This window comes from Hyaena hyaena, unplaced genomic scaffold (genome assembly GCF_003009895.1).
Source record: "Hyaena hyaena isolate Hyena2069 unplaced genomic scaffold, ASM300989v1 scaffold_287, whole genome shotgun sequence".
NCBI lineage: Eukaryota > Metazoa > Chordata > Mammalia > Carnivora > Hyaenidae > Hyaena > Hyaena hyaena.
The window spans coordinates 1398292-1413080 of NW_024080919.1; the positions used below are offsets into that span (position 1 = coordinate 1398292).

The 14789-nt window shown below is 42.4% G+C and overlaps 1 pseudogene; it reads right to left on the reverse strand.

Moving 5' to 3' along the window:
* Nucleotides 1-364: 364 nt before the first annotated feature.
* Nucleotides 365-6655, reverse strand: LOC120241700 (annotated as a pseudogene).
* Nucleotides 6656-14789: the final 8134 nt, after the last annotated feature.

Genomic DNA, 14789 nt, shown 5'->3' on the forward strand with positions numbered 1-14789 from the left:
CCCCTCTGTATCATGTGCTTAACAGTTCTAACAAATGTTTGGTATAGTGGAAGCAGAAATAAGTAGCTAAGATGAGACTATAGAATGATTTGCAGCTTTCTTTCTGTCTGTTGTTCTTCCTGAGAAGATAGTAGAGAGTCAAGAGTAAGGGCTATGGAGTTAGACAACTTGGTTCAATCTTGGTGTTGTGGGTGGAGGGGTCTCTGGATAGCGTTTGGTGTGCAGAGTATTTATAGCTACCAACCCTTGTGGACAAGAGAGGAAGCAGGATGGGGTAGAGGGAGGAGTGGAAGTGCAGTATAGGCCCAGCACCCCCTGCCCCCTGGGGAGCCCTTGAGTGTGTATGACCCATTATAGCTGTCCCTCAGAGGTACCAGAAGGTCACAATGGTACTCAGCCGTTGGGGCTGGGCTGCCCTGGGAAGGGTGTGGCTCTGGGTGAGGTGCTGCCTACAGCTGAGGAGTTTCCTGCAGGAGCGGACAGCTTGAGGCTGTCATTGATAGCGCTCCCAGGAGCTGGGATGAGCCCTTCCTTGAAGGGGGTGGGGTCCGGGTGGCACATCTCCATGTCTGCCACACATGTCTCCCTTTTTAAAAGGTATACAATCTTGGACATGTTACTTAAATCCTCAGTGGGGACTCAGTTTCCTTCTCTGTTAAATATGGATAATACCTACCTATCTCATAAAGTTTTTGGGAGGATTTAGTGAATTATTGAAAAGGCCTTAAAACTGTGCTTGGCACATAATAAATGTTAGCTATTATTCTATTTAAGTAATCTTCCCCTCCCCTGATGATACCCTATCTAATGGAGAAAGGTTGAAGCATTTTTCAGGCTTTGTAAGACACAGTTCACACTCTGGGGAGAAGGTCACGGCAGCCCTTTTTAAAAGAAATCATAATTGGGATACTTCATGTTCTCCCCTTGTCACTTGATATTATGTGATCTATACTGCTAGCAGAATGTGCTAATGACCTCCAAGTAATAGAATATTAACAACTCCTAATAAGCTGAACATCACAGAGAGCTATTTAAAAATGATTTGTAAATTACATGATTCTGTTCTTAATACTTGTGCATTCCCCTCATAAAATAATATTTTAGGATTGGTAATGAAAGGATTTGGTCTTTAACCCTCTAGTGATTCATAAGTGCTCATTTTCACTGTTTTGTAAAAGTCTCGATGGAAATTTAAGGCCTCTTGGAGTTTTGTAAGTCCTGTAGTTTTGAATTTTTGAAGTTTTCTTTGAAAAGCACTGAATATAAAAAAAGAAAAGCACTGAATATATCAAATAAAGGCCTTTAAATTCCATTCATGACTGAATTTGAAAGGATTATGCTTTCATCTTAGAAGTGGCAAATTACCAATGATGATGATGCTATTGAATTATCAGCTAGGGAGAACTGTTGAAGAAAATGGGTGGGGGATGGGGGATGGGAAGGAGAATCTGCTAGAAAGACCAATTACTTCTTTCCATCTCTTTGTTCGCTGCAAAGATATTAATCTAGTGTGCCCTAGGCAGGATGCTGGGTGCTAGGATGAATAGAAACCAGATCCTTCTATTGAGGAGTTTATGGGCTGTTAGGGATTACAGTTGGTGGGGGTGCAGCGGGGAGATGTACACGGTGTTATAAATGTTGTGATAAAGATACAAGGTGACATTGAGGTGGGAGACCTGCATTTAGGGTCTTGCCTGGGGAGTGGCAAAGAAGGAAGTGACCTCAGAGATACCATGGCTGAAAAACAAGAGGGACTTTACCATCCATCTGCTGATGGACTAAGACAAAGACTTAATAGGAGTTAGACTTGCAAGCCCGGGTGGTGTGGAGAATGGGCATATCCTTGGAAAAATAAGATATTTGGAGAAGATGATAGATTTGGTTTTCGGCATGTGAGTTTTAAGCACATTGGGACAACCAGGTGGAAATACCTATCAGGCAGGTATATAGGCTTGTGAGGGAATTTATGGATCAGAAAAGAAAGATTACATTGATGAGTCAAAAACAAAGCATATATTCAAGTTGAACAGTTTGAGATCAAATGTGTATTGTGCATCCAAAGTAAAATTTTTATAATTCTATTGTTTATTACATTGAATTTTATTCAATTGAAATGCCTGAAATGAACCACATGATTATATGCTTAATGCTTCATTTGCTAGTGTGTCTGTATCTGATTTGCTTCATTATTCTATGAGTGGCTAAGCTCAAAAGTATGAGGCCGACTAATCTTTTAAAAAATATAAAATATCACTTGCTTGTCAAATTCAGTTAATGGAGAACCATTTTATAAGAGGGAAAGGCTGCTTTCTTCAAGCCCCAGCCCATCCTGCTCCCCAGAGCTACTAACTGCCAGCATTTGGTTTATATCATTATGGTCTTTTAAATGCAAATATAAATAAGTGTCTGAGTATTTTATGTAATTGAGTTCATACAGTATATGCTTCCTTGCATTCTACTTAAAAAAATTTTTTTTAAAGATTTCAATGTGAGAGAGAGAGACAGAGAGAGAAAGAGAGAGAGAGAGAGAGAGAGGCAGAGAGGGAGGAAGACACAGAATGTGAAGCAGGCTGACAGCACAGGGCCTGATGCGGGACTTGAATCCACTAGCGGTGAGAGCATGACCTGAGCTGAATGCTAAGTTGGATGCTTAACTGACCCAGGAGCCCCTTTCCTACTTGTTTTTTTTGCACAGGATAGTGTATCATGGATCTGTTACCTTGTTGAAACACATATATCTTATTCTCCTTACTGCATAATATGTACTTTTGTACAGATGAATTCTAATTCATTTGACATTCATTTGTCTAATTCATTTGACATTCTATGGATGTACATTTACTTTGCTGTTTTTCCAGTTACATAGTGTATCTGCAAACATCTTTGTGTATACATCTGTACACTTGTTCTAGTAAGTGTCTTAGAAATGGAATCACTAGTTCAAAAGGAATTTTTTAAAGTCGGTCTATGCCCAAGGTGGGGTTCAAATTTATAATCCCAAGATTATGGGTTGCAAGCTCTATCATGAAAGTCAGCCAGGTGCCCCAGAAATCTACATTTTAAATTTTGATACATTCAGCAAATTGAATCTAAAGAGGTTACACCAATTTATCGTCCCTTAAAAGTTTCTTTTTTTCTTTCAGTAATTACAGATGATTTTCATTGTGTGTAAAGGAATTTGTGCACACTATTTTATTTAATCCTTAAAAGAGTCCTTTGAGGTAGGTACTATTATAATCTTCACTTTGAGGCATAGGAAACTGAGGCTCAGAGAAATTAAATATGATGCCCAAAGTCATGTAGCTTGTATTTGAAATCAGTTTGATATGGAAACTCATGCCCTTAACTACTTCCTGTTCTGATTCTCCAAAGGAAAGAAAGACCACAAATTTTCAGACTACAGGGCCCTCTAGAATGCTGTGCTTGAGCCTCAAATTTGGTTGATATTCTTGGATGCCAAAAAGAAAGGGAAACAGTTACGTAAAACTAATGTTAATGGCTTCTTTTGAGTCAGATTGTCATTTCCCTGTGCCTGTACCTTTCCAGCCGTCTTGTCTTGCACCCTGCTCTAGAAAAGCTCAAAGATTCTTTATCTAACCTCATCCCCAAAGACCTAAGTTCCTGAAGGACTAGAGAGCTCAGCAGTGCTGGCTACATTCACTGCAACTGTCTACAGCATCTGCTGACAGGGGCATAGTTTGTGTTCATTATTCTGATGCAGTGGGGTCTCTGGCCAAGGGGCACAGAGGAGAGGGACATGCCAAGACCCAGTGGCTCTCCTTGTGAATATTTAAAAGCCATTTAAATAGATTTCTTTTTATCCCCTAATTTCCTATTGATGACAGCACTGAAACTACTTATCTCATTTTTCAAATCAAAGCTTCCTAGATGAGCAAAATGGCCCGGAGACTGAACAGCTCTTGAGGTTCTATTAATCACAGGGGTGAGGTGGGGAGCCCAGTAAATTGTTCGGGGAGTGGAAAAGTACTTAAGACTTAAGACCACCTCTCCCTTCAGCCAACCTCTTCATACTTGCTTCTTTGAGGCTGGTTTCTTGTGAAAGGTCTTTTCTTTTTTTCTTCAGAAATGATTTCATAATTACCTTTTTGCAACATACACCTATTAATTTCTCTCAAAGACCTTTGCTGGAGTCTGGCAGCTGGGCCCTGGGCCTGTCTAATGCGTCTGTCCTCAGAAGGCATGACTCCTAGAAGGCATCATGGGGCCCGAGGCCGTAGTCTGCTCTGGGCCATTGTCTCCCTTAGGTTTAGGAACCAGAGTGGCGTGTGATGGAATCCTACCTCAACCATTGTTACTCGTATGACACTGGACAAGCAACTTAACTTGTGTTTGCTCATCTGTAAAGCCTTGGTGTGTCCCTATTGGGATAATAGTATCTGTCTCCCAGGGTTATTTTTAGGATGAGTTATAAGTTGTCTCTCTTTCATTTGTCACTGGAAAATCATGTACCAGCTCTGTCCTTCATCTATTGTGTAGCTATAGACTTTCCAGAGTAGTTGTGCTAGTTTGGTAAGTGCTGGGGATTTGAGGCTACTTTCCAGAGCTCTATACACAAGATCCTGAGAAAACACCATTTACTCATTTCAAATCTTGGATTGGGGTGCTGGTCGAGGTATCAGTGGGTAACAGTGGTTATCCACTGTTTGTCAATGTTATCTCCATAACACTTGTGCCAGTACTTAATCTCTCTCAACCTTTTTCCTTTGTATTTAGGTTTTTTCCTTTGTATTTAGATCTTTAATGATGTGCAACATAATACCAAAAAAAGTGAAACAGACTGATTTCTATGACTTGAGGTTACTCCTTGCCTCATCCTCGAGCAGGAGGCTGGAGGGAGAGGCTGTTCTCCAAGTAGAACTTAGGTAGAGTTAGTGCTGGGCCACTGAAATCACAGCCTGTTTCTATCCCCACTCAATGTGCTGGGAAAGGGCCAATGATTTCTTAAACTGACGACTATTTCCTAGATCAGAGGGCTCTAAAATCCTCAGTAGCAGAGGATTGTGGTCCAAAGCAATCCAAAAGAAAGGCTGGGGCATGGAAGCATAGGAACCGACTGGCAGAGAGGCAAACTCAGTACCCCACGGGGAGAAGGACGTTCTCTGCATGCCCGAGACGTTGCAGAGCCCGCGTAACACTAAGAGACTTTGTTAAAAGGAGAAAAAACAAAAACCCTGCAAGAACCTTTCAGTTGCACTAAACTTGGGTTAGAGTTCAGTCCACCAGGGCAGGGGAGGGAAGCCTCTAGCCCTAAAGCAGCACCGACTCAAGCCCTCCGATCCCTTCCCCCTCACTCCTTTTGACAGCTGGCCTAGGTTTCTGATCAGGATGTACGGACCCCAGAAGGACCAGGAAATCTCTCTGGGGGGGTGAGGTGGGGAAGACACTTCATCAAAATACAAATACATTTAACATGGAAGGAGTCAGGGCAGTCCTGGAGGCTTTCACAGGCCCAAATCTTTCCTGCTTTCTCTCCAGCTCAGAGACGGGCGAGCACAGGCTCCATACCTGAGCTTCCACCCTCAGAAGAAAATGGCAAGTGTGCCCCTTCCTCCCCATCCCTTGTGTGCACATAGACAAGACAGAGGGGAGCTCCTGGAGATCACATCTGGGGGAGTCAGGGCTGGCACTTCCGTGCCCGTCTGTGTTCAGAGCCAAAAGCCCAAGAGTGTAATGCCAGCTGGGCTCACTGGCACTGCTCTGGGTGGAAGGCTTTAGGGGATTCCAGAAGGTGCCACCACAGAGACTGGGTGTGTTATGGAAAGTGCTTATCAGCTTGGCTGTCTTCTGTTTGCTGCCATGAGAGTCAAGTTTGGGGAAGGACAGGGGTTTAGTATTGCTTACTGCAGGAGCTGGGGGGAGGGACGCCGTGGAAGGCTGACCTCGTGTCCTAGGTGTGCAGCTGTGGTGAGGTTATAAAGCCGTCGCGTGTGTGGAGGGGCTGATACCTAGGGTTGCCTTCTGGGGGGGGGGGGCGTTGGCAGGGCCTCGTCATCCTGTAACACCTGTAACACCGGAGGAGACCCAGAGCCTCCTCTGGGCGACGTATTGTCCAGTAACTGAGCCGTATGGGTCAGTGGTTCCCACTAGAATGTCAGTTCTTTCCCATTAGTAATTTTAAACTCCAGATTGTCAAATGGGTCTTCTTCACACTCCAAGTCGGCAGGATTGAAATCTGTCTTTGTGTGAGCTGGGCGGAGACCTTTTGTTTTGTGCTATCGCGGCTGGCCCGGGGCGGGGCGGGCGCCGTGTCTACGCTGGCCGGGAGGGGGGTTGACACATGGCAGTGCGGCTGCACTGTGCGTCTTGGAGAAGCTCGTTCTGCCGTCGCCCACTGGGCCACTCTTAGAATTCACTTTAACATTTCCTTCCTCAGTCTTGCACTCTGCTTCCCGCTGGGCTTCTTGGATTTTCTTAATGTCTTAGCCCATTGAGTCGTTTTCATTTATGAGGAGAAATCATACTGTACTTCTCTGACAGCGTGTAAAGAGTGAGGCCCGGAGGAGCCAGTGGGTAGACCAACGTTAGCTGGTGCTTTGAGTTTGTCTCCTGTCTTAAATGGGACATCATCAAGGTAACAGAAAGTCTCATGAAAATCTGTGCCCAACTTCTTAGAAGCCATTTAGAACCTGACCCGCTGCCATCCCAGAAGCTGACAGGTGCTGGCGCTCGCTGGCGCCCAGGCGCACTGCCCCTTGAGCTCCTGATGGTCCCCAGGGGGAGTGAACACCACCACCTCCAGCTCTGCCCACTGGGCTAGGCCGTCACCATAGCACTTGCCAGTTCCACAGCCACCATGTTGAAGTCCTCTCAGTTTTTGTCTTTACTTTTGCTTGGGAGAAAAAAAATACAGTAAAAGTCTCTATTGTATATACTTGCCGTGAGGTTTAATGAGAACTTTATATCCCAATTGCCTGCTTTATTTTTCCATTTATGTACCTTTCATGATTTCACTTAGTCCGCAGTTTCCTTGTTTCTCTTCCCAGCTCTCTACCTTTCCCAGCGTAAGTTGCATAAAGCAGAGGTTCTAACTGTTCTGCTTCCGCCCCAGCTGCCGTGCACAGTGCCCGGCACACAACAGATGCTAAAGTACCTTGCTGAGTGACGGGATACGTGATGCGTGGAATAGTGCCCGAGACAGGGTAGGCACTTCATTAACGTGAACTCCTTTAAAAAAATCATGAGCTACAGTCTATAAATTGAGGGTAATAAAATCCCTGCTTCATAGAATAAAAGAAAAGATCACATAAATAGTATACCTGGCACAGCACACAGTAGACCTTCAATAAGTGGTGGTTGGCTTATACATGAATAATTTTGGGTTATTTGCAGCTAAAGTATTTTGTGAAGAAAGCACTCCTGCTACTCTGTCTGAGCTTCTGGCTTTTTAAAATTTGACTTCATCCTTGTAAGGGATGAAAAAGGAAGAGGCTTGAACAGGCAGCGGGCATTAGGCAATTTACTTATTTATTTTTATTTTATTTACTTATTTTTTAAATTTACATCCAAGTTAGCATAGAGTGCAACAATGCTATATTTCAGGAGTAGATTCCTTAATTAGGCAATTTTATTTTTTTTTAAGTTTTTATCTAAATTCCAGTTAGTTAACATACAGTATAATATCAGTTTCAGGTGTAGAACTTAGTGATTCTTCACTTACATACAGCACCTGGTGCTCATCACAACAATCCTTAATCCTCATCACCAATTTAACCCATGACCCCCACCTACTTCCCCTCCAGTAACCATCGATTTGTTCTCTATAGTTAAGAGTCTGTTTCTTGGTTTGCCTCTCTTTTTTCCCCCTATTTTCATTTGTTTTGTTTCTTGAATTCCACATATGAGTGAAAGCAAATGGTATCTGTCTTTCTCTGATCAACTTATTTTCCTTGGCATAATGCCCTCTAACTCCATCCATGTTATTGCAAATGGCAAGATTTCATTCTTTTTTATGGATGAGTATTATTCCATTGTGTGTGTGTGTGTGTGTGTGTATATACATACATCTTTATCCATTCACCAGTCAATGGACATTTGGGCTCTTTCTGTAATTTGGCTATTGTTGATAATGCTGCATAAACATTGTGGTGTTTGTATCCCTTTGAATCAGTATTTTTGTATTATTTGGGTGAATACCTAGTAGTGCAAATGCTGGATCATAAGGTAGTTCTATTTTTAACTTTTTGAGGAACCTCCATAGTGAGTGGCCACGCCAGTTTGCATTCCCACCAACAGTGTAAGAGGCTTCCCCTTTCTCCACATCTTTATGTTAGGCTATTTAAAAGTGAATTCATCCATCCAAAAAGTATTTAGTGAGTTTTTAATTATATTGTTAACACTGTACTGGGTGTGGAGGTTGTGACAAAGACAGATGACAATGGCTTTATTTCACAGCTAATTAGGAATCAACAGCTTTCAAAGCTGCAGGGCCCGTTCTCAAGGGCAGCTGTTGGACGTATTGTTTCTGGAAAGCTTGAAGTAGCCTTGCAGTTCTAACACAGGAATTTATACTCTAGATACCATCAGTGGTACATACTAAGATACATACTCACCTACCTGCTCATGAATATTCATCACAAGATTAAAAAAATTTAAATCAGTCTAAATATCCTGCAAGAGGGGGTTGTGTAAATAATGTGTTCAAATGATGGAATATTATTTGGCCATTAAGATAATATGTGGGAGGGCACCTGGATGGCTCAGTTTGTTGAGTGTCCGACTTTTGATTTCAGCTCAGGGCATGATCCTAGGGATGTGGGATCAAGCCCCATGTTGAGCTCTGTGCTGAGTGCAGAGTCTGCTTAAGATTCTCATTCGCTCTCTCCCCGCCCCCCTCCCTCCCTCTCCCACTCTGCTCATCTCCTCTGCTTGTGTGTCCTCTCTAAAAAGAAAAAGGGGGATAATATGTGGAAATATCTATTGCTATGGAAATATATTCACAATATATTTATTAAAAAAGGTTATAGTATGATCAAAATTTGAAAGAGTATATGCAGAAATAATTGATTTTTATAAATACTAAAATTTTTATCATTTTATTTTATTCTAATTTTTAAGGTACACATAGGTATTAATTTAAGCACATAGAAATCTGGTATATAGGGGCACCTGGGTGGCTTAGTCGGTTAAGCGTCCGACTTTCGCTTAGGTCATGATCTCGCGGTTTGTGGGTTCGAGCCCCGCGTCGGGCTCTGTGCTGACTGTCAGCTCAGAACCTGGAGCCTGTTTCAGAGTCTGTGACTCCCTCTCTCTCTGACCCTCCCCTGCTCACGCTGTCTCTCTCTCTCCCTCTCTCTCTCTCTCTCTCAGAAATAAATAAAACATTAAAAAAAAATAAAAAAAAAAGAAATCTGGTATATAGATTTCTGTCTCTATATACATGCAGATCTGACATACATCCAAAAGTCAGTAGTGTCAGAGAGATGATTCTATTGCCTTCTTATTTGTTGCTCTTGGTCAGTTGTATTTCCTAAACTAAATTTTTCTTCATTATATAATAAGTTTTAAAAATTATTGCTCCATCCATAATTTATCCCTAGGTGGTTACGTAAGAAATCGTTAACATTTGTTTCCCCAAGGGCTCGGGGCTGGGTGTGGGGAACAGGGGCTTGAGGGGTTTTCGTTATGTACTGTCAGTACTTTTGAATTTTAAAACAATTAATTCAATACTTATTGAGGAAATAAAAAATAGATGGTGGACTGGGAAATTGTGGTGGGTCCCTTGGCTGCACTTCCCGTATGGGTAAAGGCACTCTCTTGGCAAGTGGCAGTTCCCACAGGAGGAAATGGTGGCCGGGACCACAGAGGCTGGCTTGCGCAAGACAGTACATGCTCCGTGTGGCAAGAGAGACCAGGCAAACAGGAAGAAGTGCCTTGAATAAAACCATGCTGCTGACTCTGCCAGTCCCTTCTTCCCGTTGAAGAGTCATCCAGAACTTGGGTGTGTTTGAGAGCCCAAGATATTTATCTAATAAGTTCATTAGTTTTTTTCTTAATACAAAAATAGTACATGCTCATTGTAGAAATTTTATAAAATAAAGACAATGAAAAAATACTTGTAATCTAGTTATAAAGATACTATTACATTTTAATGACAGCCCTTGATAATCAGTATGTATAAAATATGTGTGTTTAGACATGTGTGCATATAGGAGATTACACAACGAATACTGCTTTGTAACCTACCTTTTTCCAGTGAAGACTTCTTTTTTGAGGGGCTGGATAGGGAACAATGATAAATTTAATGTTGCTTCTGAAACATATAAATATTAGGATAGAGAATACTAGTCTTTGAACAGATTCATTCATTCATTCACACATGTATAACCTAGTCTTCCTCCATCATGATTAGCCAGCGTCCATGGTTTCAGGTCTCATTTGCCTAATAAAACTGAGCCCTCCAACACCAGACTTTGTGATCTTTGGGCCCCTGAAGATTGATTCTTTCTTTGTCTTGTGTCTTTTTCTATCACTGCCTCCCCACTGGATCATTTCCATCAACATTAAAATTTGTTCGAGCCTCTCTCATCTATCAGTCAGCCTCCTAAACCTGCTCTGCCTCCAACATTTTCGAAATCAATGCTAGATGCCCAGTTGCTTAGGTCAGAGCGCTGGGAGTCGTCCTTAATGCCCCCTTTTCTTTTTCCTTACATTTAATCCCTTGACAAGTCCCATGGACTTTATCTCCAGAATATACCTCAGATTCATCTACTTTTCTCTGTCTTCACTCTCATTGTTTCCCTAGATATGGGTACAACCTCCTTAACTGGCCTCCCTGTAATGCATTCTTTACACAGTAGCCAGTGAAACCTTCGGAGACAAGTCAAAATCCAGTGATCTCTTTCTGCTGCATAAAGGCCATTGATGGCTTCTTCACATTTAAAACAATATGCCCTTTCTTATGACGGCCGACAAGGCCCCTGGCCTACAAGTCTGCTGCCTCCTTGCCTCATCTGCTTTCGCAGCTCTGGCTTTTTCCTGTTTCTTGAGGACTCTTCACCAAGGCAGGGACTGTTACTGTCTTGTTTATTGCTGACTTTTCAGTTTGGTTCCTTGAGCATAGGAGTAGGTATTGTATACTTATTTTGTGCAAGTAGATGAATTTATGAGCTAATGAGGGTGATAAAGATAAATGCACTGTAAGTGAAGGCCAACTGTGGTAAGAGAGGCTTGAACTAAATGGACTGGAGTTCATGGAGAGGATACTTACTGTAGTCAAGGAGGTCACTGAGGATGAGGAAATGTTCAAGACAGACCCACCAGGTCTGTGTTTGTCAGATAACCAGATAAAGTGTTTGTCAGATAACCAGTCTTATGTGACAGGGGAGACCTACCCCTGTATTATTCCAGGAGCTCCAGGAGCAAAATGATCAGAGTCTTGGGAAGGTAAATTGGTCCATGGTCTTAAGTGGTCAGCAGCAGAGACGAATGAAAAAAGAGGGAACAGATGTGAGCACTGTCCTAAATAAGCTGTTGATATGAATTGATAACTGATAACTGATGATGAGATGAGGAAACCAATGCAGATTTGAACTTGAGTGATTCAGAGAATGGTGGTACCCATAACAGAAATGAAAAACCATGAAAAGAAAATATTTTGTGAGGGGGAAGATAATGAGTTTGGTTTGTAACCTGTTGAATTTAAGGTACCAATGGAACAGGAGCATGCAGTTTATCATGGAATTTTGGACTAAAGGCAGGATTAGAGATGTTGTTTTCACTTATTCATTCATTTGTTCGGTGAATATTTATTGAGCACCTAGCATATGCCAGACACTGTATCAGTCTTTGGGAATACAAAGATGAAAAGCGTAAACCCTGACTCTGCGATTTCCTTTTTCCCATACCCAGCTTTTTAACAAGAGGAAGGAAGACACTCCTCTATTGATAGTTTTAAATTATCAAGATCAACAATGTAACTACTGTAATATGCGTAATTGTTTATATGTTTAACCTCTTATGATTATAGGCTTGTATTAGAAGGGGTTTCATCGTGCAAACACAGTTGCTTATAATTTATAATCTAGGTTCAAGGAAATGCTGACATGATTATTAGAGGAAACAGTTTAAGGATGTATAGGTGTCTTTGATTTTGACCACTGATTAGGTCGTTTCATCTGCACATCTCACACAGTGAACTGGCACTGGGAGAGAGCTAAAAATACCAACTCCAATATGCTAGAACTTGGAAGACTTTTGTTTCTCAAAGGGGTAGATTCTGTGGGTTGTTTTAGGAAGAGTGTCCGTCAGAAGCCATCTTCAAAGGAGAAACAATACTACCTACATTCAACCTCAGAAGAAGCAGGGATGACTATTTAGTGAGATTCTTGTTGCTATTTTTCTGTTGGGAGACGATGGGGTATTGAAAGCAAGGTGAGTGAAGCTGTAGGGAGAAATCAGGCAGAAATGCAGAGTAAACAGGGAGAAAAGTCTTGATCAAAGGGGATACAAGTTATTTATAATCATGCACTTTAACTTCTTTATTTTTTTATTATTTTTTTTTATTTTTATTTTTTTAAATATTTTTATTTATTTCTAGGAGAGAGAGAGAGACAGCGTGAACAGGGGAGGGTCGGAGAGAGAGGGAGTCACAGACTGAAACAGGCTCCAGGCTCTGAGCTGGCAGTCAGCACAGAGCCCGATGCGGGGCTCGAACCCACGAACCGCGAGATCATGACCTAAGCGAAAGTCGGACGCTTAACCGACTAAGCCACCCAGGCGCCCCTCTTTATTATCCTATTCTATTTGCACCACAGCATGCACGTTTGAAATAGGATTATCTTTTCCACTTTGTGGAAGGGTTAAAGTTAAGTGACTAAGGGTACGGGACTAAAAGCCAGCAAAGCTGGGACTTGACCCACTGGCTTTGAGTCCAAGTCTACGATTCTTTGCACTGCCCTGAACTTGGGAGATGCTCTACGCTCCGGTGCCCTGTCCCACTGCTGTATTTGCTCAGGCCCGTGGCTGAGCTTCAGTGTCCTTCCCTCCCTCCCTCCCTGAGGTTCAAACCCTACTTATCCGCACAGGCCACCTTCTCTATGAAGCTTTGTCACACCCTGTCATCGTTCCAACAGCTCTTTGTCTTTACCTCCCCTGTGGGGTCTTTCCTTCTCTACGGATTGCCTCACATTCTTTCTAGGCATTATCATGTTTATTTGTGTGCATGTTTTATCTCTGCTGATAGACTGTAAACCCCTTCAGGATCAGCCCTGGATCTGAATCATCTTCATTTTCTAACAGTACTTAGCACAATGCCTCATAGGCATTTAGTAAATATACATGAATGAGTGGAGGAGTGCGTGAATGAATCTTCAGGGCTCCTGAAGCGAGTGTGAATCAGCTGGATAACTGCCAGAAGTGCCTTTGCCTCTTAAGTTGGGCCGGGACAGCTGTCTCCCGCGTGTTCCCGAGGGGGACGGCTGTCTCCCGCGTGTTCCCGAGGGGGGACAGCCAGAGGAAAAAAAGAGGGCGAGGTTTGTTTTACAGGTGAAAATAGGAAGATGCAGAAGTAGTGAATGGATACGTTTAGAACTGAGATGTAATCTGTACGATTGTCTGAAGGTTTCAGGAAGAAACTTCCAGTCCCTCAGTCCATGTAAGTCGGAAGGGTTGGCACTCTGGGCTGTGCAGATGTGCTGCTTGGCACAAAGAGAATAAAAAATGTATTAAGTGTGTTATAGGGAGATGAAAAAAGACCGAGAATAAGTCAAGATTGTAGCCTTTTCCGTCATTTCCACTTTGGGCTGAGGTCTGAACTATCCATTCTGGAGTCACATGTTTCTGTCTGCTGCTAGACTGCCCGGCATGCTTGGGGCAAAGTCAGTTAATGCCGCGGCTCCGTGGCTCACCTCTAACAGACGGTACTGAAGAAGTTTAGCAAATCAGTGCGGGAGGACCGGAGATCAAGGATGGGGAAACAAATGAAACTACCGCCACATCCTTGGATCAAATCCTGTGCCAAACAGGTGTTAATCACTCTCTCAGTTGTCGAGGGGAGAAGCCCAGGAGAGCATCTCAAATTTAGCCTCTGCTGTAACTGTTTTGAAGAATGAAAGACTACTCAGCTTTAAAGCATGGGGCCAAGTAGCGTGGACTTACAGTATGAGAACATGGTAGCCATGCTTTCAGGAATCCATAAATGTGTTGTGAGAGACTCATTCTGGTATTGTCTTCCACTGACAGTTTTGTGAAGAACTAATAACTAGTTCCCTTAGCGCAATGAATGCAAGAAGTGGAAATCAGGGTTGGAGCCCTGCACTGGGCTCTGTGCTGACCGTTCAGAGCCTGGAGCCTCTCCCTCTCTCTCTGCTTTCCCCCAGCTTGCATACTGTCTCTCTCTCTCAAAAATAATAAACATTAAAGAAAATTTAAAAAGGGGGGTAATTTGAATGATTTAGGTCATTTCATTTTTTTAAATACATCTTTCAATTTTAATGTTTATTTATTTTTGGGAGAGAGAGAGATCACAACTTAACCGGCTGAGTCCTCTAGGCACCCCTAGGTCATTTCTAAAAATTAGAATTCTTGTTTCCTTTTTTTCTTAATTTATGATGGTAAAGTTGATAACTTAAAATAATTTGGTTAGGACTCTAGGTTAAGTAGCATATGCTCAGTTTATATGGCTACTTAAAATGCTTCCCCCCATTTCCTGAAGTAGAAGGACTTTCACTCCTTCCTACTTGCAGTCTTTTCAGAGGCACTGGTGTTATCCAGGCTAGTGTAGTGAGAGGACATTCATCCATTCATTTATTGATTCATTCAGCAAGTGTTTT